Genomic DNA, 27,464 nt, shown 5'->3' with positions numbered 1-27,464 from the left:
GTGAAAAGTGCCGGGAGAAGGGTCCAGAGATCGAAAGGAGACAAAAATGTTAACAGATCTTCCTGAGAACAAGAATGTGGCAGCAGGAGGGAGACTTGTCAGAGCCATCCAGGGTGACAGCATGGAGGGCAGAGAGAGACCTACATACTCTATAAGGTAATTTAAAGAAATTGGCCCTCCCTGCTCAAAGCAGAGAGAGCTGAGAGCTGGCAGTGAGCACCAGGAAGCCCTGGGGAGCTGCTAAACAGCTGTATTGCTTATATTGTTTTTAAGATTTGTTTTCTCAGAATGGTTTGGTTTATAAGATCTGCCCAGAGTCTGTAGATCTGGGCTCTTCACGCTGCCAGTGGTAGAAAACAAATACTTGGAACAAAGTATTTTTAGCTTGAGCGTGACTCTGTGGACAAAAATCATCTGTGGATCAAATATTGTTTTTCTAACTTTAAAAAAAATATCTTTGACATCCAGTTCTTCAGAATTACGGTGAATTCTCACAGCTTTGCCCACAATTCATGTATTCATCCATCTCTTCATCCACACAAATCCAGTTTAAATTGTAAATTTAAGCACACACTTAGGTGAGTGCCATTTGTTTTACAACTGGTGCACTAAGGTGCAATAAGAAGGGCAGTACATGGGCTGATGTCAGGAGTCTGTCAAGGATAAATGTTATTGATAATAAATGCTGAATATGCAGCCAGTAAATATTCATAGAAAACAGCATTGCCTTTCTTCCTGCTGTTTTATTTATTTCATTAATTTTTATGCATACTATGTCCTAAAAAACATAGGATTTATTCTGAAGAAATCCCTACACAGTTCTTTGCTTTTAGGAGAAGAGCAAGCTCCTCAGTTTAAGGGTAAGAATATATTAGAGGTAGGAGATAGTAACTAGAAGAAAAGTAGTTGTTTCCCAAAGGTATGGTGGAGGGGGAGTTGGAAGACGAAAAGAATTTGCTGCAGTCTTGTGAGAAACAATCACCCCTTGGGATAATCCAAACTAATAAACCCTCTCCTTTACACTATTAAGAAATTTCTTCCTACATTCTTAATCTACCACATTTCCTGGTGCTAATGATGTGGGCACTTCTTTCCTCAAATGTGTCATTTCCATTATACTTGCTATTCAATGAAATCTCATTTTTCCCCTTAAGATGCAAAGGAACACAAGCAACAGGAAACAATTCTGTATTTTGAAAGACCTGAAACTCCATTTGGTTGTGTCCCAAGTAACTTAATAATATGTAAGTAAGGGTTTACCTTTTACTTCTTTTTGGTGTAAAATGCCCATTTCACAGCTGTGCTACCAACGTGAGCTCAAAACCATCCATGTGCTCCGAGTTACACTTCAGCAACAGCTGCAGCTCAATTCCCACCTGGCTTTGGCTCACACCAGTCAGGTGCAAAGAGCTTGGAGCTGCCTCTCCTTGGAGCTGTGCTTGGGCACAGCGAGGGAGACAACCAGGTTGCTCAAAATGAGAGGATGCACCAACAAAACATAAAGACACCCTGTGACTTGTGAGCACCTCCTCACAGCTTGCACACCCCGTGTGCTGGGGCTGTTTTCATCTGCTGAACTGCAAAGATACCTTTCTCATCATTGTTCTGCAGATTCCCTTTACTCATCTCCAATATGAGTAGGAAGAGCAAGAGTTTATATAAACAGAAAATGGAGAAGAGTAGCTACTTTATTTAAAGATGTGTCCCACCACTAAGAATGCCAGCTGTAACCCTAATATACAAAGAGAAGGAAGGTGACTGGGGACAGGAGGAATGTTTATGCAGGGGGGATCTCACCTCCTGAAGATGCTGCTCTTTTGAAGGGGGTCTGCTTCCCTGAAGAACTGTGGAGTTGGGGAAGGATTGCTTTCTTTGCCATGGAAATCTATAGAGCCCAGTCTGTGACTCGGATGATTGGCAAGAAAACATTCTTTTAAAGATCACTTCTGTTGACCTTGATAGGAACTGTGCCACTGCCTTCAGAGGGACCTGGACCAGGCCCTGATCTGTTGAAGAAATAACAGTGACAAGGCTGTTTTCCCTCCTGGCCCCTACTTTTGGCTCTTCTGCCCACCCCCTGTTTATACTTTCTCAAGCTGGGCTGGTTTGATTGCAGCAGCACAGACAGTCCCTGTATCCCTCTGACCCAGCACTGTGTGGAGCTTTTTGCTCAGCCAGCTCCTCCAATTATTAAGGGAATAGCCTCAAAGAATCTAAGGAATCACAGATATTCTGGGGGGGAAAAAAAATCTGTTGGCTGCGAGTGAGTGTGTAGAGAAGGAAAAGAATGATCTAACATCTTGATTCAACATGTCTGTTATATCAATCAGTTGCTCTGAGTGGGTAGCAAAGATATGATCTAATAGGTGCAGGATTCTTATTTCCTGTGAGAAGCTAAGCATACCTTTTGGGTGAGGTCAGAATGTTTTTATTTTGGTTTATTCACCAAGTATTTTTATCAGCTAACTGCAATGGCCAGGTGGCAAAAAGCATTTAAGTCATTATGCTTCAGACTGTATAAATATCATTAAGATCTTCTAGTAGCTCTTTTATAAGACTTTATAGTATATATTCTCTAAAACTTTTCAAGTGATGTGCTAATTTTCTCCCTGTGTTGCCCAAGCCCAGGTTCATATTTAGGTATAAAAATTATTTTTTTCCTTTGAGAAAATGCATTTAGTAGTAATGCAATCATCCTCAGAGTTAACTTCCCTCAAATTCAAGAAAAAGAGATAAATTAGAATGAAATCAGAAATACCATCATCTGCCCTGGAAATCAGCAGCTGGATTGATATCCACAATCACATTTAGGCATCTCACTATGCCTGGGTTTCCCTGGGAATTCAGACACTTAATTAGGATTTGGTTTGATTATCTCTGTGCACCTGGCTCTCTGCCTGGTATGAAGTGTCGGCAGGATCAGCCCCCTCAGCTCATGTGCTCAAATCTTCCAGGATCCTTCTGTAGGCAAGGCCTTGTGCTCCCCAGTGACTCCAGTGGAGTCAGGAGAGCCTGGAGGCTGCTTCTGTGGAGCTCGTTTGGGAATCTGAGTCTATGTTTTATTACAAATGAGGAGCTTTCCATATTTTTATTTTTTTTTTTGTCTGTGGGGTGATTTCTTTGCCTTTAAGGTATCACAGAAGCAGAAGAAGTAATTGGAAGAGGTTAGCAAAATACAAGATACAGCAAGGAATTGTTCTGGTAATCAACTTTAAAAGGCTGGGACACTGAGTTTCCTTCAAGGCTGCTTCCTTTCTCCTCCCTGGACTCAGAACTAATTAGTGTTCCAGTGTATACAGCGCAAACATTTCCACTGGGAAAGGTTTGGATTGACTGGAGTGACTTGAATGCAAGTGCTCAGAAGGCAAAATTGTAACAAATATATTCCAAGCAGAACCAATCAGCCCTTAATGCCAAGCCAGGCTTGCGCTGACCTTGTGACGCCACGGCTTTGCAATGGGTGTATTACAAGGTGTATAAATAGACAAATGAGCTCCACCTAGCAAATAATCCAGATCAAATTCGTGGATTGACATATGCTTGTTGTTATTTTTCCCTTCACCCAGCTTTGTGCCATCTCCAATCTTTACCAGCAGCAATGCTGCCTCTTCCTCTGAGCTCTGGGATATGATTGAATGGCACTGCCCACAGTAAGACCCCTGTGCTACTGCCAGTGCTGTGCTTTTTGGAGCTCCCAGACTATTTTCTTGGCACTTTTGGATTTTATTTTCCATATGGAGTGGTTTCTTGGCCATCCTCAAGCCATAACTTGGGTGCTCAATCAGCTTTTTAAAAGAACTATTTTAAAATTGACGTTGTGTGAAGTGTACCCTGGGGATTTTTTGGATTTATTCTGTCAGCTCCACCACTTCTAACCAACCAAATTTATAACCATAGAATCACAGAATGGTTTGGGTTGGAAGACCTTAAAGATCATCTTGTTCCAACCCCCTGCCATGGGCAGGGACACCTTCCACTAGCCCAGGTTGCTCCAAGCCCCATCCAACCTGGCCTTGAACACTTCCAGGGATGGGGCAGCTACAACCTCTCTGGTTGTCAAATCATGAAATAATTTTAAGAATTTAAGAGCTGTGCTCCATTTAATCAAGAGGATTGATAACTACCTGGGTTGTGAGCCTTTGGCTTTGGAAGTGAGTGCATCTCCTTATAATAGTCTTACTTGAAATCAATGCCGTGCTAATCCTTGTGTAATTACTCAGAGTTCCCAAGTTTCTAGAAATGTTGGTGCATAAATTATTTTCTGCATCTTCTGTGGTTTTGCCAGATTTATTATATAAAAACTCTACAAGCTCAGGGCTGCTTGGACAGCTTTTCAAAACTCTGAAGTGTAAATTATCTCCTATCTGGATCCAGGTAACCCTGTGGTAACTGAGGAAGCATCAGGGAACTGCCTCCATATGGAACTGTAATCTGTTGCTTTCTGCTTCACAACCAGAACCCAGAAAGGCTCCAGAAGAAGATGTTGCAGCCTTGAGCAGCTTCTCTCCTTGTGCCATGCCTGGAAAAGTACTATGTGTAAGACTGACAGAGTCAGTGGAGCCTCCTTTAAATGCCTCCAAGGCTTGGAAAACAAAGATTGCTCTAAGGTAAGAGACTACAGATAAGAGAATTCTTTCCTGTATTTTCTGTGTACTTTGGTAGTGTTTACCAGCTCATCCTTTGTGTTATGAAAATTAGAAGTTCAACTATTTTGCTGGTTGACACTTTGACACTGCAGAGAGCAAAAAACTAAACTGCAGCTTCATCTCCCAACAGTTAATGCACATTTCCAGAGGAGATGACTGAGAGAAAGGTGCACTACCTTTATAAAGAAAAAAAAGGAGAAGCCCACTCCACAATTACTTTTCAAGACAAACATTTGGGCATTTTGCCAGAAAAACATAAAATGCTGTCCCTCATCTGCAATGTGCATCTCCCTCTTGCAGCTTATCCCAGTGACTGCTTTCAGGCCTTTGAATGGAACCTAGAAAAAGTTGTATTTCAAGGAATAGCCCTGGAAAGCTTTGATTCATTGCTTGTGTTCAGGATTTGTGAGATGTGCTGTAATTGCATATGTTATTACTCTTGCAATATTTTGTATTACGTTACTGCACATTTATAGACCAAAACTTTTTAGACAGATAGAAAGCAGCCTGAGAAGGAGGGCAGACATAAATCAAGGTATAAAACTGCCCTGAATAATATTTTATGCTTCACTATATTGACCTGGAATTACAGGATAAAGACATTTTCCACTGGTGCCCTGTTCTTTTCTTGCTTTCCCTGTGTATGTGTTTCAGGCTTGTTGGAGTTCTCCATTAAATCCAGAATCTGTATCAAATTGAGCTGCAGTGTGCTGCAGCACAGAAAGATTTCAAAGCAACAATTACTCTATTATTTCAGCAGAGATTACCTGTTTGAAATGAAACCCACACTGAATCCTTTCTGACCTGGTCCTTATTGTGATACTGATAACAAGCCACACTTTCCAGGCTTTATCTTACCTCCTACAGGGTAATCTTTCCTTGTGGAGCTTAATTCTGCTAATAGCACCCTTGACTGGTTGCCAGACAACAAACACAAGCAGGTGAAAACTGAATGGCTCCAGTCTGACCACTGATAACTCATAGAGACTTTTTATTCTCCAAATTCCCTCCAAAATATCCAAGTTAACCGGTGGACAATCAATCACATTCCTTGTATGCTTCTCCCTCCTTCAGATTGGTTATTCTTTGAAAGAAATTGTGATGATCTTTTCTACAGTTTCAGATTCCTTTTTTTTTTTTTCTTCCCTCCTCCAAACAATGGTAAATAGTAATTCCAGATGGTAGAAATTACTTTTAAATTAAAGCAGTTAATCCAGAGAATGAATGCTTATCTAATTCCCCTGTTTTAAGTGGTAATGATACGATGGAAATGGGGAAAACTGATGTGCACTGAAGGTATGCAAAATAGTTTGAGATTGTAAAATGCTTTCTTCCCCCCCCCCCTTTTCTGATTTACTGTGCATGAAAATGAATTATAGACTCGTGAAGAAAACAGAAGTTTTTATTTGCTGAACTCAATAGGCTGCTTTCTGGGGACTTGAACTTTGCAAAGTGCTGAAAAAAAGATTACTGCATTCCACGGACAATTTCTCTGTTTGAACCAAATGGGAGGGATGACAGTGGGCTGTGCTCTGCCTTTCTGCTTCCCCAGATAAACCTCAGGACTGTTCATTATTCCTCTGTAAACGTCTGTAAAAGCAGACCCTTAAAAACTCTGCTAAATTATGTATTTGAGCCTGGACTTACCTTTGGTTGTGGCTGCCCCATTCCTGGAAGTGCTTAAGGCCAGGTTGGATGGGGCCCTGAGCACCCTGATCAAGTGAGTGGCATCCCTACCCCCAGCAGAGGGGTTGGAACTGTATGATCTTTAAGGTCCCTTCCAACCCAAACCATCCCATGGTTCTATCATTCTATGATTTAACCAGCTCCTCTTAAAACCAAGGAGTGCAGCAGATCCTCAGCACCTTGCAGGTCTGGACCATGTGTGAACCAAAACCATTATCATGAGGAGGATGGTGTAAAGGGGCCTGAAATCAGTGAACAGGCATTAACTCACACCAGCTGAAGGTTTGGTGGGGACTCATTTGTTTTTTTCCAAAATGATTTTGCTTTTACCATCTGAGTATATGATTATAAGGTAACTAGTTAGTGCTAAGGGGGAATATGGTTGGCTTCACTGGAAAATATAAAAGTATCCACTGTTCCTTCAGGGAAATCATTTTAATAGATAACAGCATGTTGTACAATGTTTCATCAGTGATATTTAGATCTAAATTAGGAGCAGTTGTGAGATGGGTTGCCGATTTTCTTGTGATAAAAGGGAAATAGTTCAAGAAATATGGACCAGATGTTATCTTAATCCAATCCTCATGTACAAGAGCACACTATGAGACAGTAATAATAGTCTCTTCTACCTGTTTCTAATTTTCCTGCTCTGAAACACCCCCTGTGAAAAATAGATTAAACCAACACATCATTTATGAATCGGCACTAGCGGGTCGGAGTTTGTGTGGAATGCGGCGTGCGTGGCACCGACCGAAGGGTGCAGCCACCAGATCCTGATCCATGTTTGAAAATGCTCCTTTGACAGTCCTGTTTAAGACAGCAGCTCTCAGTGATTTAGAAGGAGAGCAGCCAGTTTGGGTTTGAATCAGGCTTTTGGTTCAGCGTATCCCTACGCAGTTTCAAATTTGTCATCGGTGTTTCTAGGCAGTGCATGTTATACAATCCTCAGCAGGCCAAGGAAAGAGGGGGTTGATCCTCAGCTGCTGTAAATCAACACTGATCCATTGATTTAGATGGAACTACTCTGATTTGTACCATCTCATGGTCTGGACAAAGTGTATTAACTTTCCCCATGAAAATCCTTCCCAACAAAAAGCTCCATTCACAGTCCCAGTGCATAAGCAGTAACTAATGTGTCTCTGTTCTCGTAATAATGTTTAATACCTGCATCATTTCCTACTTGCTGGGGCAGCCGAAACATTACTCTTTGCATTGACGTAAGAGGCCGAGTGCTGCGCATTTGTAATATTTGGGACAGCTTTTTCCATAGCTCCCTGTCTGAGCTAAAGCATTTTGCTGGAATATTCCTGTCTCTTGGCATTTTCATGCCAAGGAGGCGTTTGGGCAGCTGTCTAGCGACTCAGGAGACAAGACTTTAATTTTCCTTTGAGGAACACAAGCAGTATGAAAATAATTTGTTCGGCAACATTCAGAACTGTGGGAACTACTGGGGGGGGGAGTTTGTTCACTGGAAGTAGCAATAGCTGTGAGGATACCAACAACAGTGTTAATTAGGCTGCTTTATCGAGGCTGGACACCTTCACATTTTTGGATTATTCCAGGCTATTTAGAAAGCAGAGTAAAATCCTGTTTTCCAGGTTGGACATTTTCATATTGCTACGAACAGAGGAAACAAGAGCAGGCAATGAGACAATTAATCTTCAGAGCTGGCCCACACAGCTGGCTGGCTGCTCCAAGGATTCCACGAGGGCAGAACCAAAGTTTTCCTTTTGAAACAAACTCCTTTGGTCCTACTTTTATTTAAAAAAAGAATGGATATGCACAGGAGAGCTGAAGAGGGACTTTTGACAAGGGCATGGAGTGACAGCGCAAGAGGGAATGTCTTCAAACTGACAGAAGGCAGGGTTAGATGGGACACTGGGAAGGAATTCCTTATTGTGAGGGTGGTGAGGCCCTGAACAGGTTGCCCAGAGAAGCTGTGGCTGCCCCTGGATCCCTGGAAGTGTTCCAGGCCAGGTTGGATGGGGCTTGGAGCAACCTGGGCTAGTGGAAGGTGTCCCTGCCCATGGAGGAGGTTGGAATGAGATGAGCTTTAAGGTGCTTTCCAACCCAAACCATTCCATGATTCCATGGTATAGCATTGCAAATGGATTCACTCCTCTGGTGTTTTTTGGGTATGGGGGTTTTTTTCAACATCTTTGAAGATAAATGGTCAAACTTATGCTGGAAAGAATGGCTCTGAAGGGCCAAAAAATCAGAGAGTCCTAGAATAATTTGGATTGGAAGGAACTATAAAGATCATCAAGTTCCAACCCCTGCCATGGGCAGGGACACCTTCCACTAGACCAGGTTGCTCCAAGCCCTGTCCAACCTGGCCTTGGATGCTTCCAGGGCTGTGGCAGCCACAGCTTCTCTGGACAACCTGTGCCAGGGCCTCCCCACCCTCCCAACCAAGAATTTCTTCCCAATATCCCATCTATCCCTGTCCTCTGGCAGTGGGAAGCCATTCCTCCTTGTCCTGTCACTCTGGACCCTTGTCCCCAAGTCCCTCTCCAGCTCTCCTGGAGCCCCTTTAGGCCCTGGAAGGGGCTCTAAGTTCTCCCTGGACCCTTCTCTTCTCCAGGCTGAACACCCCCAGCTCTCCCAGCCTGACTCCATGGGAGATGTGCTCCTGAGGTTGTGGGCTCACACAGGAGAGCTGGAATCTCATGAGTTCCCTTAAAATGTTTCTAATCTGTCTGTGCATCTATAAATACCCATGGGAGATGTATCAGCACATTAGGGAAAAAATTGTTCAGTATTTCTGTAGGGAAATATTTTTATTGCATTAATCCAGCAGCCGCCATTTTATTTGTATTGTGTCTGTACCTCAAGGCCCTACTTATCTTTTGAGGGTCCAGTTTTGTTTGGTTCTGTACAAACGTTTGCAGGGAAATTGTCTTGAGCCAGACAGTGCATTAAGATGAGACAGGTGGATCAACAGGAATGGGAGGGGATGGGATCATAAAGGGATGGCAGAAGATGTAAAAATAGAGTCCAAGTTGCCACATGGCCTGAACTGCTCACATCAATGGCAAAGCTGTCATTTGGGATGAGGGTGCCTCAGAAATACACATGGAAAACTTGATGGATTAAAGTAGTTAATGAGAGAATAAAATGAGAGGAAGAAAAACGCGGAGTGGCTGAAAACAGTTATAGGGGAGAAAATCCACCTGTGGATCGGGAACACTTGAAAGGCTGGAGCAGCAGAGCTGGTTACACACATCTAATCAAAATGCAAAGTGCAGTTTAGAGCTCTCAGTGCTAAAAGACACCAGTGGTGGTGTTGGGGTAGGTAGGTTAACACTGAAAGTGTGTTACTAGTAATGACCAAAGACCTTTAGCCCCCTGTCCAAACCCCTTTTTTACTGTATGGAACGGGAAAGTAAACTCGATCATGTTGGGCCATTTAGTAAGCTATTAGTGCATTCATCTTTTCATCATTTGACAGGTGGAAGTAGTAGTCCAGCTTTTAGTTTTAATTATAAGGGATTCCAGATGTAGAATAGGACATAAATTAAAACCAGATCTGCTCATATGTCTTTTCAAAGTAAGCCAACTTCAAGGTATCTGCTTTTCATTTCAAAATGTTATTAAAGCTATTACTAAGAAATTCATAGTCTTAGCATGCTCCAATAATTGACACCTTTAAAGTGACTAAACAGATTTAGAGTGTGCAGAAAAGTAAATTTGTCTTAGAGAATGACTCTAATCATCCATTTACATAGAATGGACAAATCAGTGTTTGTGTTGGGAACGGCTGGGCGAGCAGCCTGTCTACATGGCTCTGGCTGCCTCCTCCTCTGCCTGACCTGGCTGCTGGTGTTAGGTAAGGTTGTTTCCATGATTATGCTGCTGTACGAGGGAAGATGAAGAACTAAGGGCTGATCCAAAGCCAGTGAAAGTCAACGGGAGCCTTTTGATGAGCTTTCTGTCACAGTCTCCTCCTCTCGTGTTGAGCTATGCTACATTATGTTGGAAGTAGCATTTTTTTTTTTTTTAAAGAAAATTAAATCCAGAACCATTTTTTTCCCCAGTGATAGTGTTCTTAAACCCCTGACTGTGCGAGGAAACCTGCAGATCCCTTTCCAAAAAGCCTTTCTTTTCCCAAGACCTATTTAGCTGGTGATACGTTACAACCACGCAAATAACGCCGTACATCTGACTTCATAAAAACTCTGAGGTTTCCAATAATTAGAATGATAGCTGGCAAGTCTGATAAATTAGAGAAATAACTTGTTTGGTGTAAACTGAGCCTGTTTCTGAGGCAGAAATGTTAGGCTTTTATCCTCTGGAGTGTGATTGAAAGGGTGAGAAGTTAATTTGGCAGCTTCGCTTCTATGGTTTCATAATGTTTCTCCTCCCCCCTCCCCTCAGCTTCAGGGAAGGACTGTGATTTCAGTACTTTGCGCCTGCCCTCATACAAGGCAAGAGCATGACCCGAAACGAAACCCCTCTCCCCAGGGCACATCCTGAGCAGTAACAGCTTGGCTCAAGTGTTTCTTATGAACAGCCGTCCAGAGCACTTGATCTAAATCATGCCATTTCCTTCACAGTATGGCACAGTTAACAAGTCAGTGCATCAACACAATCTGCAGATGGCAGTTCAAAAGGTGCACGTTCCCCAGCAAGATAAAGGGCAATGAGTTCCATGGGTTAGCTCATTACTTGGATTCAGGCAGGGGCTCCGTAGGGGTGTGAGGGAGGAAAAGGGGGCAGGCAAACCTTGAGAATGCATGTCTACACAAATAAAGGCAGCGTTGCAAGAAGCATGTTATTGAAGTAAAGTGCAAACAGCTTGCAGAGCATGGCTTCCTTCAGAGGTGGCTTGTTTTGCCCCCGAAAAACAAGAGGAAAAGGGGAGTGAAACCAGTGGTGACGCGCAGCCTTCGTTTATCCACAAGGCCCGGCAAATAGGACGACATTCCCTAAGCTAATCCCCAAAATCCACAAGAGGCAAGAGAGCTCGTGGTTGCTCTGCATCCTCTAGGACTCTGAGCAACCTGGTCTAGTGGAAGACTCCCAACCCCGGGGGGGTTGGAATTAGATGATCTTGAAGATCCCTTCTAACCCAAACCATTCCATGATTCTGTGATTCTGTCCTGCTTGGGAAGGAACCTGTTTTCTGGAGCGTCGCAGAAGGGCTTCTAGAGAGCAGTGTGCACTCCTGCACAAATTACATTAGAGCTAAACATCCAGTGAAGAATCTCTGAGACATATTAGTTCTTTAGACTTCAAAACAAGGTTAAATTGGAACCATATTGCTGGAATACTTCTTAGCTAACATTTATATTACTTCAGTTACCAAATCCAGACTAAGTCCCAGGACTCGGCAGGGGAGAACATAATATATTAGGAAGTAAGATGGGGGTGTGCACTTCTGGCCTCCTATTTTATATAAATGTACAAAAAGTTTCCTCACACTAGCAAGGAAATGACTACAAGGCCCTAAAATGCCGATTTCCAGCGGCAAACGAGGGAAGTCCGCTGCCCCTCCTCCCCTCTCTCCCCTGACCATTCTGTGTGTGCCATGCCTTGGGGATAGTTTGGATTACTTGGAGTAAGACCGTTGCATAGAAGCTCAGGTATCAGAGCAGATAATTATACACATATAGCGAGATACAGCAAAGGTCTCAGTGAATTGTCAGAGGATGAGATACATCTCGGGAGACCAAACAAGCCTCCCCTATACTGATCTTTGTAAATGAATCTCTTTGGGAACTATCAAGATGGTGCTTTACCACGATTTTCACTGCTGAGGAAAAAGGAACTCTTCCAAGCTGTTTGTTTTCCAGGTTGCATCAAAAGCTGGCGAGTGAAGGGTTTTTTTTTCCCTTTCTGTGCCTACGTTGGTTTGAATGCCCTGAAAGGCGCTAAAATATGTGCTAAGCTGGGAGCTCCTGCAGCAGGGAAGTTCAAGGCAGGTTAGGCAAGAGAGGAACAGCAACCCCCCTCCCCTGCCCATAACTCCAAATCTACAAAGGCTGACTTTCCGATGAACTCCCTGGTCTACATCCCAACTCTTGTGGAGGAGCAGTGCTAAAACTGGGCAGGGCAAACCCTGAGTGGCTGCTAAGCAGAGGTGTGTTGGACTAAGTTCATTCCATGTGTAATTTGATTGATTTAGGAGGGTTATGCCAGAGAGAAATTTGGCTTCAGGCTTTTGGGTGGTGTGTCATGTTTCTTTATGTAACTTATCGAACAGGTGCTTAGCAACAGCATCTTCCACTGGTTTATCCAGAAATCTTTGCTTCTTTCTTTCATTATCCCTTCTTTAATATCCTTCCAAGCTGTGCTGAGTTAAAAACTGAGCCAAGACTTCAGGCTGTGCCCCACTGGGACACGCAGGGATGTTTCACCAGGCCCTGTATCCATTTCTTTCTTACAACAGTGCCTGGTAATTGCTGTTTTTCTCCATTCAGTGAGATAAGCGAAGGATAAAGAGCTGTGAGTCTCAGAGATTTTTCTGGATTTGGTGAGTTCAACCTTAAGCTGAAGCAGCTGAAGAGGACTGGGTGGGAAGGGGCTGAACTTCCTTTCGTTAGGAATGTTCCAGCTTCTGCTGAGACCGGTGGAAAACAAGTGACCTTTGATATTTCAACACGGTGCTGTGCTTGTACACTGTGTGTACCAGGGTTGTAAGAAATACTGTATTTTCTACCCCTTTTCCAGTCTCTCTCGGGAAGACATGAGGAAAGAGAGATGAGCAATCCTTGTTCTCAGCCTTTCCTGTGTATAAGCACAAAGCCACTTGCCCTCTGTGTGCTCTGTGTGGTTTCACTGGTGTGGAGCACAGGTGGTGTAGGTGGTGGAGGGCCTCATTCCTGAGATCTGTGGCATCCACAACCTGCCTAATCTCCTCTCTGTGGCCGTACCCTTCACAGGCACTGCTTGCAGAGAAAGTGCTGTTTGCTTTCTTATGTTACACCTGAAGTTCAGCCTTGTAAGATACACCTGACAAACAAACAGGTGTGACTTATGAAAGGGATTATCCCACAAGGTTGCTTGTAACAGCAGGAAACAGAACTTAGTGAATTAGGTCCCTTCCATTCTCATCATCTGTGATTTCCCTCCTAATGATGGATGTCAGAGAAGAAAATGGTTTATTCTGGTAGTTCTTACTGATCAGTGTGCTCATATTTCTTAGAATTGCAGTGGAAATCTCTGGTGCTGTGCTGAAACACAATCTCAGACCCTCACAGTGTCTTAGGCTTCCAGAAAACATTCTGCACCTTTATGGTGAAATATTTGGGTTATGATAGCACTGAGAAGCCTTGAAAATGGGGGACTCTGGTGTGCAAGGAGCCATATGCTGAGATATGAAATAAAGAGATCGATCTCATGTATTCTGAGCAGGGCACACAGACCTGGCTCTCCTGCCTCCCATCCCATGCTTTCATCATGAAATCACTCAGTTCTTTCAGCTGGATCTCCAGGCTCTGTTCTTAGCACTGTAGTTTCTCTGTCCCACATGGAAACCCCAGGGCTGGGCTTCACAGACTCTCTGCAACTCTATCCCTTTGGACTGTAATTGATTTGGAGTCAGGTGGTGGTGTAACATAACCCGTATGGAATCTGCTGGTGAAGTTTATGGCCATTCAGTTAAAAAAGAAAAAAAGAGGGAAAAAAAAAAAAGGAAAAAAAAAAAAGGAATATAGAGGGGGAGTAGGAAGTGAACTGAGTTTGAGTTCTGGGATGTGAAGCTGTGCTGTTTCTCAACCCAAGGAGAAAAGCTCGTAGAGACCTTGGGTGTGGAGAAATCTGTCACCAGCTCATGCAGCACAGTCCTGCTCGGCCTGGCCAGGACAGCCTGTGGATATACAGAGCAACCTGTGCCCAGCTCAGGTCAGCCTTTGAGCCAGGGTGGAAAAAGAGAGGATTGCAGAGGGAATGCAGAGAATACTTTAAAAAAATAAGAAATAATTGCTCAACTGATGGCTCTGCACTGCCTGGCTGTGTGGCTGTAACACATCTCTGGACTTCCATGTCCCCTTACCTAAATTTCCAGGGCTTTTCTGTAGCAAAGGAAGATATTTCAGCGTGGCTCCCAGGTCCCTTGGGGCACTGCAGGCAGCCTCATGTTGTCTGCAGGTTCCAGCAACTGATTCTAGATTGAAAGTCTTGAACTGAACTGGGAAGATCTCCACTGACAGCACTGGATTTTCTGATTTGGCAAATTCATCTGGGGTGACAGAGATGACAGGCCAAAAAACCTGTTCTTTCTGTGACAAAAGAATCCCTTTCACAAGGTCTTGTAGAGGTTTGAAGACATTGTTCCAGGTGCCAAAAGTCCTAGAAAAGATTTGTTATGCAGCTGGTGGGCTTTGCCTCTGAGCTACACTGAAAATACCAACAGTGTTACGTGATAAGCATTATGTGACAACAGCATGTGGTAAGTATGTGATAAGCAAGGCTGTAATTTTGTCCAGGTATCCCTGCATTGCTGAAATCCCAATAAATAGAGTGAAAAAGGCAGCTGTGAGGGCTCAGATCGTGACTGTATGTAAAGTATTGTGAGACAAATACTCGTAGCTTTGCTGCAGCCGTGGTGATTTACTGATACAGGGGAAGCAGAGTCTGTGTTGAGCTGTAATATTTGTCAACAGGCCCATTTGTACAGCCAGAAAAATAATGGGCAGGCCTTTGAACACACAGGCTGGGTATTATTCTTGCTGCTGTCATTGCTGTAATCCAGGATCCTGCTTTCCAGGAGGAAGGGAGGAAGCCAGTTCTCACCCCAGGCTGTATCAGTGTTCCTCTCTCTCAGGGCTATTGGATCAGTCCTCATCTGACACCAAGTGCTCCCCTACAGGGTGTGTATGGAGGGACATCCTGCTGCTGCCACAAGTCACATTGTCACTCTTGTACACAAGTGAGGTGTGAGAGATAGAAAGGAGAAGCTGAGGAGAGAGAGGGTTTGCCTTTAAGCACTTTAAGCCCTAAGTAATGAGTGGTATCTGAGTTGCATCAGCCACCCAGACATCCTAGGAGACCTCAGGTCCTTGGTTACTCTCCTGTGGCATATTTTTTTAACTCTGCCCCTCAGAGGCTCCTCCAGCCAGTACTAACATGGGGAGGTTTCCTGAGGAAGGTGTAAGATAGTGACAGGACAAGAGGGAATGGCTTCCCACTGCCAGAGGGCACGGTTAGATGGGATATAGGGAAGGAATTCTTCCCTGTGAGGGTGGTGAGGCCCTGGAACGGGTTGTCCAGAGAAGCTGTGGCTGCCCCATCCCTGGAAGTGTTTGAGGCCAGTTTGGATGGAGCTTGGAGCAACTTGGGCTAGTGGAAGGTGTCCCTGCCCATGGCAGGGGTTGGAACAAGATGGTCTTTAAGGTCCCTTCCAACCCAAATCATTCTATGATGTTTCAGTCCCTCTGCTATAACCCTATGCAGCATGTGGAGTGGGTGCAATGCCCTCCTTATGCTTAGTGTCCTGCTGATCCTTTTCCCAGGACTGTCCTGGTCCCTCTTGTCAGCCCCACTCTGTGAAGTCACTGCCATAGATCCTGCACACAGCAGGATCCTGGCACAGAGCTGCCTTCAGGGTGATCCCTCTGTCCCTGGGGTGTCCCAAAGCCCTCCTGGGCTGTGAGCTCTGCTCTGTGCTGTTACCCTGTTCCACCTCAGTGGAAAATGTGATTTAACAAGGTTGAACCCAGTCAATTTTTAGTGAAAAATAAGCTGCTATAGGAAGGTACAAATCAGTCAATGAAAACAGTAATAGGGACTTCTGAATTACTCCATGACTTTCTTAACAGAGGTTATCATTTCCCGCTGCATTTTGTTGGACACTTCCCACATCTGTAGCTGCTCCTTTGCCATTAAGCTCTACCAGATTCTTCCACAGGGGTGATTTTTTTTTTTCTAAAGAGAAAATACTGAAGCCCCATGTGAAAACAGGAAACTCCATGAATTTTTTATAGTGAAATTTTTCCACTAGGGAAACATCCGTATTTTACAGTTTGCAAAATGTGTGGGACCATAAACTGTAAAACCGCACGGAGAACCACAACTCCTTTGTACTTTAAAAATAGACATAAAAGTAATTTCTCCAGAAAGAAGGAGCATATTTTTAAAGGTGAATATCTGTAGGGCTTATAAAAGCTATTGGCCCGTTCTTGGAAACGGAATGATCGTGTTTAAAAAAGGAAAAGTCACAGATTGTGGTGAGTTTACTGCGCCTGAATCATCTCTGTAGTATGTGCTCGACTGGACCAGCCATAGCGCAGCTGCACGAGGACGTGCAAGGTTCCCACCCAGCATGGGAGCCTCTGGCTCCTCACTTCCCCCAGGCATGAGGGGCAGGAGAGATGGTGCAGAGATGGGCAGGGAAGTGGTGAAGAAGGTCAGGAAGAAACCCAGGCTATTGTCATTTCTCCCACACTTCACCAGCCAGCGGAGCTGAGCTGGAATGGGGGGAAAGCAAGATGTTCTGGCCATAGGACTGCTGTGTGTCCCCCCACTCTGCAACAGGTGCTGAGCAGGGAAGGGGTGATACTTTATTCTCCCAGTTCCTTGGGGGTGGTGCAGGAATGACCACACTGAAGGCTTTGAGCCAAAGCTCAGTCTCACCCTGTGGCTGTGTCATTCGCAGTCAGTGAGACTGACACTTCTCTTTTCCTGTTGGGATCATCTGGGCTGCAGCCAGGGCTGTGCAGGACCTGACAGGGCTGGTCTTTGGAGCTGCCCAGCTGGGAGATCCTGCACATGTGGCAGGATGGTGGATTTTAGCAGATGCTCTGTGCCATGGGACAGCACAAGGATGTCATCATGGGGTGTCAGGAGGTATTTCAGGCATTCACTGTGGGAGTGGGCAAATGGAGAGGTGGCTCTGGCTCTCTGTTGGTGAAATGAAGAATCAAGGGCAGGATGTGTTCCTTGGCATATTCAATCATTTCATCTGAAAACTGAATTGGACCAGGGCAGATTGCAGTTGTAGGCAAAGGTGTTTTGGAGCTGGCAGACCTCTTGTCCTTGCCACCTGCTCAGTGCATGTCAGACCTTGGGAAAGCCATTTCTTCTATTACTGCTTTGGTGAAGAAGTTTGGGGTGCTTGGAGGAGGTGGCCTTTCCCAGCAGCAGCAGCAATCTTGCTGTCCCCTCCTTCTCTCCCAGCAGCAGGAGCAGCAAACCTCACTCTTCACAGCTCTTTCCCCTTTCCCTTCCTCCCTGACTTTCCCCTCTACCTCTGTGTCCAGGCAGGAGGGGCCAGTTCCTGGCATTGCCTGCTCTGTGGGTGACAACATTCACTCCCGTCTGTGTGGCAGAGGACACTTTATCTGACCCATAATTTGATAATGACGTCCTGTTTATCCAAGTTTATCCTGCCATTTCATATGGAATGTACTTTTCCATGCGCTGCTCAGCCCTGGTGCTGCTGCAGAGTGTAATATTCTGGTCTGCTGTTTGTTTACAGCTGCCTTTCATCTTCAATTATCCACTATATTTTAGCAGTGGATAACTGACTGATTCCTGTATTCAGGCCAAATCCCACTTGTTTGGTTCATGTGAGTAATCTAAGGAAGTCTGACCCTTTGTTCCCTGATCTGTCTGGGAATGCTTGCACGACAAGGGGTCCGCAGGCATGGGACCCACGAGCAGGAGTGGAGTCCTGAGGCTGAGACCCATCTTCCTTTCACTCCACAGGCACTGGGGAAGTGCACCAGTCCCCAAGCATGGTTCTAGCACTAGAAACTCCTCCTGTTCCTGGCCAGCTGGATAACATAAATTTTTACAGGCCGTTGGTGCAGTGTGGAATATACCAGCTGCCTTTCCATTTCCAGGGAGGGGTGAGACAAGGCCTCGGGCCATTCCAGTTGGACAGCACTCCCGAAAAGGGCAACTAGATGAGTTGGAAACACTCAAAGTTCCAAACTTTCCCAGTTCTGTGCAGCTGTCATCATTAGCACAAACAGGCTGGTGCTGCCAGGGCTGCCGGGCTTACCCACTGCTGAGGCTCCTTTTACACAAAATCCCTGCCCTGCTCAGCTGGCAAATGTTTTTTTGGATGCCTTCCTTTAGCTGAGCTGCAGAGTTCTGATAGTGGTTTATCTCATGATGGGGCTGCAACCACTCCGTTTTTCCTGCCTTAACTGCTTAAAGAGACCTGGAATATGACCACTACAGAACATGGACCAGGGTGAGGAATGTGAATCTAGAATAATTCATTTCTTTCTGTCACGTACCACCACCACTTCCACAGTGGGATCACCACCTGGTCCATCATAACAGCATTTCCTTTGGACCTGGGAGCCGTGGGTTCAGTTTTCTGCTGTGACAGATTGTCTCTGTGAGCCTCAGTAAGTAACTTAGATTCTCTCTGATTAAGTGTCATGTGTAAAATAGTGATTATAGTCTGACCCTTCATCACTAATGCACATAAAAGAAAGTGAATTAATATTAAGAGTCAGCCATTAAAATGCTGGGAGCCCAAGGGAAAGGGGTCTCTACCCTGAGGAGATGAACTAATTGGGAAGCACTAAAGTAAATGGATGAGGTAGTTTAGTTTCGGGGATGAAAGGGGTAAAGGTATGGACAAGGTGAGGCAGGAAGATGCAGTTGCTGGAAAACATTTGGCAGATGTGGAAGGAACATGAGGGTGTTGGGACCGCAGTCACAAGGAGGGGAATGAATGGGAAAGCAGGAGGGGTAAAAAACCCTAGAAAAACCCCTAATTTTTGAGGAGAAGCTACATCATTCAGGAACACTGTTCTGAGCACCTGGGCTGGGAAATGATGAGGAACAGGAGGGTGTTGGGGTGGTGGCCTCCCCTCACTGCAGAAAGATTCCCTGCCCTGCTCACCAGGATCACTTGGGCTTGATAACAGAAACCACACTGTAAATCCCCCAGGCTGAACTGTTTGTCCCCAGGGTCTATCTTTGTCTTGTTTATTTGTTGGTTTACTTGTGTTTTTTCTCGAACAAAGCCCTCATTGTCTGCTTTTGCAAAGTGGAAATAATTTGGGGTGTAAACTGGCAGTGTCTGGGTAGGGCAGTGGGTTTACGGTTTTGGATGTTTGCAGAGCTTGTAAATAAAGTTACCATGCAGAGAGCAAGAGCAATCATGGCAATTAAGACCTCTGGTGCCTGAGCTGAGCAGTTTGGCTGAGCTCTGAGCATTTCTGTGGGCTGTAAAGACAAGATAGTCTCTGAACAGCTGCTCCATGGGTCACTTGTGTGAGCCTTACAGCTTCCAGCTTTCCCGGTCTTTTCCAGCATAGGGAGAGTCAAATGTAACACCAGTTCTTCAAAAGGCTTTATCCAGGATCCAGAGAATTACAGAAGTGTAATAAAGGTGTTTATATGGACAAATGGGTATAAAAGAGTGGACCTGTGCATAAATATGACTCACTTGGGAAGAGTCATCATGGTACCTGTGAATGGAAGTCTCATCTTAGAAATATCTTGGAGTTCTTTGGAGGGATCAATGAACAAGTGAATAAGAGTGCTCTGATGGATATAATCCGCTTGGGAATTCCAGAAGACTAAACATAAAATACCCCACAGATGGCTTTTAATGAAACTCAGCATCCATGGGATAGGAGAGAAGCTCCTTGCACGGATAAAAACAACCAACTTAAAACAACAGGAGACAGAGAAATAAATGATCAGTTCTGGCAGTGAGGGAAGTGGATTCCTGAGCTGGGGCCTGTGCTGTTCAATGCACTCATAAGTGGTCAGGGGAGGTGAGAAAAAACAGTGAGAAAATCTGGTGGTGAGGCAGGATTTAGTCAGGGGAATAAAGCTGTTGATGGATAGGGAAAGAATGTAAAAGAGCTTGGCAAAAGTGAGCGATTGGTCAACAAAGTAGAGGCTGAAATTCAACAGACCTACCTGTGAATGGATGCACACCAGGAGACTGGGCTTCATGTGTAAAGTGAGGAGCTTTCAGCTCACTGCTGCCATGCAGGAGAAAGATGCAATGGTCACTAGTTTTCTTGGATACTTCTATGAAAATGTCAGTACAGTGGTTGATAGCACTCAAAAAACCCCAAATCATATTTTAGGAATTACTAGGAAGAGAGTGCACATAAAAAGAGAAGATCTGTTCTATAAATCAATTTATTGCCCACTCGTTCAGTATGGTGTGCAATTCTGGACCCTCATCTTGAAATCACAGAATCATAGAATATCTTGAGTTGGAAGGGACCCACAAGGATCATCCAGTCCAACTCCTGGCCCTGCACAGGGCACCTCAACAATCCCACCCTGTCCCTGAGAGCGTTGTCCAAACTCTCCTGGAGCTCTGGCAGCCTTGGGGCCGTGCCCACTGCCCTGGGGAGCCTGTTCAGTGCCCAACCACCCTCTGGGGGAAGAACCTTTTCCTCTTATCCGACCTAACCATCCCCTGGCACAGCTCCAGCCATTCCCTCAGGAACCTTCAGAGTAGAAGAACAGGGCTGCTAAATGACCGGGATGGTGGTTGTCATTTGTCAGCCTGGAGAAGCTGTCAAGACTGGCTGGTGCAGAGGGTATCCATGGGGATCAGTTGTTTGTGGATCAGTCTGAGAGCTGGAGGGCAATGGGAGCTAATTCAGCTACTGGGAGTCCTGTTCAAACCAGGCAGAAGAGAAGGGTGGGGCATCCCTGGAGCTCCATGTCAGAGGATGTGTAGATGGATGCAAACAGTTTGAAGGGTGTTTGTCCAACTATTTGGAAGAGAGATCTGTAAGGTGTTTCTAAATGGAAAAACCATGAGATCCACCAGGCTGAGCACAGCTGGTGCTGAACAGTGTTCAGGCCAAGCATCATAAATGATTGTCCTGTTCTTCCTCTTTCCTGGATGTCTCCTTAGTATCACTACTGGGAAAAGGATACTGGTGCTTGCTCTGACCTAGTATGACACTTCTCAAGCTCTCACCTATATGTGCTGTACAGACAAACATCCACTGGACATTCAAACTCACACATAGTCTTGTATTTGAGGAGAGTGAGGTCTAATCTCAGGGGTGAGAAGGCAGTTTCAATTCAGTTAGACCTTAAATTCAAATTAGACCTTAAACTCAAGTCAGCACAATCTCTTAAGTTTGTCACCTTTCTAGGGCAGAAGGTCTCTGTGAGATCACCCCATAAAGAAGTTCAGAGGATGTGGCCCTGAGAAATTAGACAATATGGTCAATAATCTTGAAAAAACAGTTCATAGATGCACCTGTATTTGCAATTGGAGGTAACAGAAAATATAACTTCTGTTTAGGGACTAAACTTTTAGCTGATTGTATCCTGGCCTCTTTCACCAGTGGAGGCTGGAAACTTCTCCCTGTGGAGGCTGGAAATGCTATCCACATTCCCTCCAACTCCTCCTAATTCAGAATGCTGGCACAAGAACAAGCTAAGAAGATTTGGAGAGTCTTTTTTAGCCAAAACAGTATTGGTTTTCTGAGCTGCAAAAAGTGATGATCCACCAAATGCTGGTTCTTTTCACTGAGGATGTGATGTCACCAGAGCATGGCTGAACTTTGTATCCCCATTTGCACTGTTTCCATTCCACATTTTATCCAGGAAGTTGCTAATTTCATTGAGGCAAAGTCAGCCTGTTCTTGAAGTGCATAAAATATCCTCCTTAGCTGGAAAGATTGGAACAGTGTACCTTGAAGATAAATAAATGCAATTTTCTCTCCAGGCCTGTTGTCATCTGCTGTTTCCATCTAGAAGGCAGATTCCAAACGTTTGAGGATACCTGCTGAAATGGTAGTGAGCCTTTGGAGAATTGAGGAATGCTCAACATTTTCACACCCCTGTTAAAAAGGTCAATAAAAGGCTTCAAGAGGACTTACTTACCTGCAAATTGTTTTCTTCTGAGCTTTTCTTGAATTCTGACTATGCTCACGAGACCTTTTCTTTACTTGTTACCCTTCTGTTCTCTTTTTCAACTGTCCAGCAATTGTGATTTCTCCAGAGTAGTAACAGGGAAGAGTAGAGGGAAAATCACTAATGGTAGATCTCTTTCATCTTGGTTTTTTTTTTCACAAGAAGACATTTTATTAAGACTCATCCTGAATTCCTGTCCAACAAATTAACAGATTTCCACCTTAAGTGTTCAAATAGTAGCTACATCACTTATTTTTGCTGGAAGTGTGAAACATGAGAGACCAGGAGCAAGTTTAATAAACTGGATATATGAGACACCATCACTTTATTTAACTGGATTATGCAGTTTAGTTCCTGTCCAATGTGGTTTATTGGAAAATAGGACCCATCACACCTTTTCAGGACTGGGAATCTTGATTTTGTCTTCCCTGTGTATCTAGAGTGGATGTTACCTGTCAGACTTCCAAGAAGCATTCCTGCTTCTTCACCAGGAGGACTTAGACCATCTGGGGAGAAAAATTCTGGTGGAAAATTCCAATTTGCATCATTTGTCAATTTTAATACATTCATATGTGTCCTATCAAGCATCCAAGCTACAAGAGACTTGAGAAAAACATTTTATAGCCACTTGAGGGTATGCAGAGGAGTATGTTTGGGATTAATAATAACTGGGAAAAGAAGAAACAGTTCCTTACTTGTACATGAACTCTTAGCAATGTGATAGGCACAAAATCTCTCCATAGCTTGTTCCTGGATCTCACCTCTGTAGGTTCTACTATAACTTACACATCCAGAGGAGATGTTCTTGGAATTTACAATTGGGACACGTTGGTTTTTTTTTTTTCCTTCATTCCTACTGTTTTTTCACCTGCAAAAAAAAAGAAGATTTACCGTCCCCTCCTAGGTTTTGAATATCTCAACAACTTCCCATGGCTTTTCAACACTCCTCCCCAATACCTCATTACAGAGCTGGGGGTAAGGTACTGTCTTTCATCTGCTTGTTCGTTCGCTTTACAGAAAGTGCCTCGAGTCATCCATAAGGATATCTCACCAGGATTCAACTATGGATTTTCCTCTTTGACCTTTTCACTGCCCTGGGGCATTCCCCAAGTATTTTGTGGTCGTGGTAGCTCACCTGAAGACACAAGAAATACAAATCCACCCATAAAGATGTTTCCACAGGCACTGCTATCCAAGAGACCTCAACTGCCTGTATGGATACATGAGAAGCCAAAGTAGAATCCATGTGGACGACACATCTTGAACTATAATTACCATATGGTAAATAGTCATTCTTTATTGTATTGTCAACAGGCAGGGAACATGCTCTGATGTGGGGTTTGGGGTACTGCTGACACAGTTAATGGATGAATCCTGAGGGAATATTCTTTTTCCCACGTGACACTCAAGTCACTTTTCTTAATTGTAAAAACATCTGTGAGAAGAACCAAATGAGTTGTAGGCCTTGACAGCTGATCTTCCCATGACTCACTCCACAAAGACAAACTTGTCTTGTGCTTGTCCTTTATCTTCATCCGAAGCGTTTGCCAAGAGGAGCATCTGAATTCTGCTTAAATTATAATACTCAACTTCAGATTTTCCATCTGAAGCCCTTGCTTCAGGAAAGAAGGGAAGCTTCATATTGTGGCAGTAATGAGGTTTTAAGAGTTATTTTGGATAGAGCCAGGGTGTTTAGGAAGGCACTTCAGGGTTTTCTACCTTTGTGTGTAAGGTTAAAGAGGAAAAGAGCTTTTATTCAGTTTTGGTTTGGTATGAATTAGATTGTTATGAAGAGAGATAATTTTTACTTGGATGTTGATGATGACACTGAGGCCACGTGCAGATGTTAACACAAGTTCTTTACACCTCAACTACTTGTCTAACTCCCAAAATAAAGACTGAAGAGAACTGTGATGTTTCAGTCTCTTGCAAACATAGTTGCCTAAACCAACTCAGGCTGTATGTTCCCTAAATTATCTATTTCATTTGTTTCCCTGGCAAGCTCAGAGGTGGATATCTCCTGTGGAGGTATCTGAAGTGACTTTAATAACCTTCCTCCAGATTTTGTTCCTCAGAGCCTTTTCACTTTCGTAGCTCTGAATCTCTCCCAGCAGGTATAAATTAAGCAAGGATGTCCTAATTTCAATTAGATTATCTTGTCAAAGTAAGGTTGATAGTTAATTATCTCAGAGTACAAATACCTTCACAGATATAAAATACTTGTGGTGCTTTTTAATTTATTGGAGAAATGCCACTGGAGAAATTTATTGGAGAAACCTGCTGGCTGGAAGCTAGAACTGAAAATGGGACCTTTTTTAATGAGAGGGGTATTTAATAATTAAAGAACCCAAAGATTGTAGCAGAAGGCCTGGTAGATTGTCCATCTTTTGAAGTCGTCGCACGAAGACTCGCCGCCTTTGTGGAAGGTTCGTGTCAGGCAGCAGCGAGCGACACTCGGTCAAACACGAATTATTGGGTTCAGCACAGGGGTAACCCAGTGAAAGTTAATGACCTGTGATATATAGGAAATCACACTGGATGATCTAATGGTTTCTTCTGGCCTCACACTCTATGAATCCATGAATATGTATCCTCTGAGGTTGCCTGCTGGTTGTGTTCCTAAACAGGGGAACAGGCAGAGGCCGCTGCGAGAGAAGGATTTATGTTTATTTACTGGCATCCCTTGTCCTTTAGCGACGTGTTCAGATGGTTCACACCCAGATTTGTAAGGTCTGGGAGAGGATTTGGAGCATTTGGGAAAGCGTGGTCGCTGGTAGCCTCCACTGTGAGAGCTTGATGCTGTGAGAAGTGATTCACACAGTTCCCAAAAGGCGCTGCCTTCCAGCACGTTACCACATCTTGGCAGCGTTTGAAGGGCACCCTGTGAGCATGAAAGGCAGGAGTGGTGACTCAGAGAGCCACAGCGAGGGGGAAGAAACCCTTTCTGGTGGGATATGAAAACACAAAAATACATACACTTGTGTTCAGGGCTATTTGAGGGTGGCGCAGCCTCGGTAATTGGGCTCATGTGTCTGTCTAGAAATGGCTGTTTCAGCTGCCTGTTTAGCAAAGAAAGGCTTTTCCCCACATTTATTTTCTGGAAGGACAGTGGGAATCTGGAGAACTCTTAGAATCCATGAGCCATCCTTGTGCCATGCTGTGGCTGCCCGTGTGTACTTACAACATCAGCTTCCTGTGGCTGGTTTTGTTTTGTTTTCCAATTGGGAGGGAATATTATCTTTAAACAGACAAGAAAACGAAAACAACTGACTTGAAATTTCCTTCAAAATAATAATCGAGGAAGCAAGGATGTTCGCAGGAGGGAAGGAATAATGACTGATGAAGAGGAGAGCAACCCGAGGGGAAGAAGTGGCAACATCTGGGGAATGCTGGGGAGGGAAATCCTGTCTGTTTACAGGCTCTGTTTTTCCACACCTGTGGGTTAGAAATGCTGTCATCTGAGGAGTGGCCCCATATTACAAGAAGGTCAAGCACCAAGCAGACCTAATTAAAAGCTCATTACAAGAGACAATCTCCATTAGCATGCCAAGTTTCATGCAAATCCATTAGCACCAGGGCTCTCTTCGGAAGCTTTAAATTCCAGTCCTGTGCCCCAGGGACTGGAAACCGTGGCCGGTTAATTTGCCATTCTCAGTCTGTGAACATTAGGCACAGTCCTCTTACTTTCTGGATTATTTCACATTCCAGCAAATTAGTTTTATCCGTTCTGAGAACATTTTAACAAAGAAAGTTCTTTTGGCATCACATGGATAAAATAACAAGGGATAAAAGAATGAGCAGTTCCCCCAACCAGGAACAAATAACTTTAAATCTCTCCTGAAAATGCAGCCTTTCCTGTTATTCCCACCCCCCCTTCCTTTCATTTATCTTTCGGCAGTCGGATTTTTTAATTACGTCTCTGCAGCCAGATTCCCCTCCCTCTCTCTTTATGAGGGTGCTCTCAAGAGCCATGTTTTTTCTTTATGCCATTGTAGCAGAACTTGACTAAAGATCTTCAAACTTGTTAAGTATAAAAGTTGGTAAATGATACTATTGTTTGAGTTAAGGGTGGGGGGAGAAGGGGGAAGGCAGTTTATCTGTGGCGGCTGCGGGGAGGGGGAAGCTTTGGAGAAAAAAAAAAAAAGGGGGGGGGGGGAAGAAAAAAGGCTCAAATGAACTGAAATGGATCAAAGTAAACAGAGACATCTAAAAGCTTTTGTAAGTTAAAAGTGGCTATCTGTTGCAAGTCCTGCCTCATTAACTACTGATAGAAGCACTGTCTTGGCCTTCCCAGATATCTAACGCTGACCGCCTCTAACGAGATGAACTCGGGGTTATTCCCTCTCGCCGTTCCCTGCACGACTGCTTAACCTCAACCTCTCCACGAATGTTTATCCTCGCCCTGGGATGGGAGATCCAGTCCCCAAACTTCAGCCCTCGCCCAAAGGGAGAAACAAGCCCGGCGAGCAGGAAGGAAGTGGGAGAAAGAGAGGAAGTGTCCCCAAAGTCAGCGCCTGGCCTGGGCCGCGCCGCTTCCACACACCTTTGTCAGGGAGGGAGCAGGGAGGGATGGAGTTCAGCCTCTGGGTTACAGGGTATCCCCCACGCCGTGCCCGTTCCGAGGGGGAAGCTGAAACCGAGAGGCTTGTCCAGGGAAGCAGGGAGAGCCAGGAGGGCTGGGGAGGGGGGAACACGATGGCTCTTTGACTGGGACCAGATAGGTCTCTGTGTAGAGTAATATTACAGCTCACTCTCTCATAAACAAGCTGCATGCCGGCTTCTAAAGAGCCCATCTGGCATAGCTTTGAGAATGGCAATAATTACAAGCTGATGATGGACATGGAAGAAAAGCCCTGCTGAGCTAACTCATAAGGAAGTACAGGCCAGGACTGTAGGGAAATTACAGGCTAAAACTCTTTCTAGTTTAGGCCTTTTGGTGTTCTTAATCACAGACTTTAAATGTTGTAATAAACACTGTTGCATTTTATTGACCAACTCCCATGACAGGCAAATCTTTTTTATTTTATTTTATTTTTACTATTTGTTAGTTCAGAAAGCAGTTTGAGAACAATCGTTTCTTAAGACTGGGTCTGTAGATTTACTTCATGAAAAGTGATCCAAACAGCAAGAGTCCCTTTTGTTGCTTTGCAATTAAAAAAAAGAACGAGGGAAAAAAAGGGAAAAGAAATATTTTAGAGTTCCACTTACCCCTGTGCAGGACTGGCTCACTGATAATGCTTGCTTTGTTTTGAGATTATCATTGAGGAATAAAAGATCTAAAATGAGTTGTTAAGTTTTTAGGTGAAACTCCTGCTGATTTCA

General features: G+C 44.3%; 1 long non-coding RNA gene across 1 annotated transcript; it reads left to right on the top strand.

The window, feature by feature from the left end:
* Window positions 1-26,759, top strand: LOC127461228 (uncharacterized). Its single transcript, XR_007899992.1, has 3 exons — window positions 1-156; window positions 4,457-4,607; window positions 26,437-26,759. It is a non-coding gene; the product is annotated as an uncharacterized LOC127461228 (long non-coding RNA).
* Window positions 26,760-27,464: the final 705 nt, after the last annotated feature.

The sequence above is a fragment of the Manacus candei genome, unplaced genomic scaffold, assembly GCF_025592945.1.
Source record: "Manacus candei isolate 608988 ecotype Guabito, Panama unplaced genomic scaffold, ASM2559294v1 h1tg000097l, whole genome shotgun sequence".
Taxonomy (NCBI): Eukaryota; Metazoa; Chordata; class Aves; order Passeriformes; family Pipridae; genus Manacus; species Manacus candei.
This window is presented reverse-complemented; position numbering and strand designations above follow the sequence as displayed.